Raw genomic sequence first — 2616 nt, forward strand, 5'->3', positions numbered from 1 at the left:
GTCATATTATGATGTCCTGTGAAGATAGTTTTGTCTGGGCGCGCTGCCCCTGCGAGGGTGGGTCTAGTGCTGGGAAATCATGCTCCAAAGAGCCACAGTCGGCCTTAGGCAATCTGAATATATGCCTGTAATGTTTTTTCTGTACATAATAGAATAGAATAGATTTACCGAGAAAAAATAATAAATAAAAAAATAAAAATGTTAATTTTAATGAAGATCTCATATATATATATATATATATATATATATATATATATATATATATATATATATATATATATATATATATAGATATATAGATATATTAAATTTAAGAATAAAATAAATAAATAAATAATAATAATAATAATAATAATAATAAAATATATTAATTTTAAATTTAAGAATCAAAGAACTTGCAAACAAAAAAAAACACTCAAGGGAGAAAACGACTAGGAGGAGATGGCTGGGACCCAGCAACTACTAATCTTCCAGCCATCCTCTCTATTGAGATTGTTTGACCTTTTTTCAATCTCAAGGGCTTCCCTAAATTTCCGGTGATGGAATTGCGACACTCTAGCAATCACACTAGCTTCTTCGATGCAGACATGGTGATTGGTTTTCTCCACATGCTCTGCTAAAGCAGAAGACTTGGTTCTCATATGCTTGAGGTCTGCTGCATGCTCACTAATCCTTTGGTTAATGGAGCGACTAGTCTCACCGATATAGGGGTCCCACATGAACAAGGAATAATATAAACACCTTTCATGTCCTTGGGGTCGATAGGATCCTTCACAGATCTAAGGGACTTACGAATGGTGTTAAGAGGTCTAAAGGTTGCGGGGACATTGTGCTTCTTAAGAACCCTCGCAATCCTATCCGTGGTCCCTTGAACATACGGAAGATGGACACCAGGAATCCGATCCTTAGGTTCTCTTCTGGATAATGAATTCTTAGTCGCTTTGAGGAAACCCTTATGTCCCAAATGTATGCTATAACCGTTTTCAACAAAGACATTAAGGAGATGGGACCTCTCCTCCTCTAAGCTCCTTTCATCAGAGATCCTCAAGGCACGAGTCGCCAGAGTGTTGAGAACCCCCAACTTCTGGGTAGGGAAATGGTGGGAACTAGCATGAAGATATTGCTCTGTATGAGTTTTCTTGTGAAACACTCGGTGGGAGAGGAAACCATCCTTATTCCTAGAGATAAGAATATCAAGGAATGGGAGGCAACCATCGACTTCTTGTTCCTTAGTGAACTTGATGGCCGATGATTGATTATTGAGATGATCGAAGAAGAGATCTAACTCATCTTGGCCGTGAGACCAGATGACATTAGTGTCATCCACATATCTCTTCCAGAGCTTGGGTAGGAGACGGGCTGAGTTCAGAGCCTTAGATTCAAAATCCTTAAGGAGCTCAAGGATATCAAGCTGGACTCTGGAGACATTCTTGTCAGTTTTGATGTTGTCTCACTCTACACTTGCATCCCTATAAATGAGGCCATGGAAGTGATCAACCGTCTAACTGATCTTGATACTGCTTGGTTAGTTGAGATCTACCTCACTTCGACCTTTTTCAGTTTTGAAGGGGAGTTCTTTGAGCAAACCTGTGGAGTTGCCATGGGCTCCCCCCATCTCCTGTTGTTGCAAATCTTTTTATGGAGGATTTTGAATCTAAGGCTCTGAACTCAGCCCGTCTCCTACCCAAGCTCTGGAAGAGATATGTGGATGACACTAATGTCATCTAGTCTCACGGCCAAGGTGAGTTAGATCTCTTCTTCGATCATCTCAATAATCAATCATCGACCATCAAGCTCACTAAGGAACAAGAAGTTGATGGTTGCCTCCCATTCCTTGATATTCTTATCTCTAGGAATAAGGATGGTTCCCTCTCCCACTAAGTGTTTCGCAAGAAAACTCATACAGTGCAGTATTTTCATGCTAGTTCCCACCATTTCCCTGCCCAGAAGTTGGGGGTTCTCAACACTCTAGCGACTCGTGCCTTGAGGATCTCTGATGAAAGGAGCTTCAAGGAGGAGAAGTCCCATCTCCTTAATGTCTTTGTTGAAAACGGTTATAGCAGACATTTGGGACATAAGGCTTTCCTCAAAGCGACTAAGAATTCGTTATCCAGAAGAGAACCTAAGGATCGGATTCCTGGTGTCCATCTTCCGTATGTTCAAGGGACCACGGATAGGATTGTGAGGATTCTTAAGAAGCACAATGTCCCCGCAACCTTTAGACCTCTTAACACCATTCGTAAGTCCCTCAGATCTATGAAGGATCCTATCGACCCCAAGGACATGAAAGGTGTTTATATTATTCCTTGTTCATGTGGGACCCCCTATATCGGTGAGACTCGTCGCTCCATTAACCAAAAGATTAGTGAGCATGTTGCGGACCTCAAGCATATGAGAACCAAGTCTTCTGCTTTAGCAGAGCATGTGGAGAAAACCAATCACCATGTCTGCATCGAAGAAGCTAGTGTGATTGCTAGAGTGTCGCAATTCCATCACCGGAAATTTAGGGAAGCCCTTGAGATTGAAAAAAGGCCAAACAATCTCAATAGAGAGGATGGCTAGAAGATTAGTAGTTGCTGGGTCCCAGCCATCTCCTCCTAGTCGTTTTCTCCCTTG

The sequence above is a fragment of the Pinus tabuliformis genome, chromosome 8 (assembly GCF_031772625.1).
Source record: "Pinus tabuliformis cultivar Carrire ecotype Pingquan chromosome 8, CPIR1, whole genome shotgun sequence".
Taxonomy (NCBI): Eukaryota; Viridiplantae; Streptophyta; class Pinopsida; order Pinales; family Pinaceae; genus Pinus; species Pinus tabuliformis.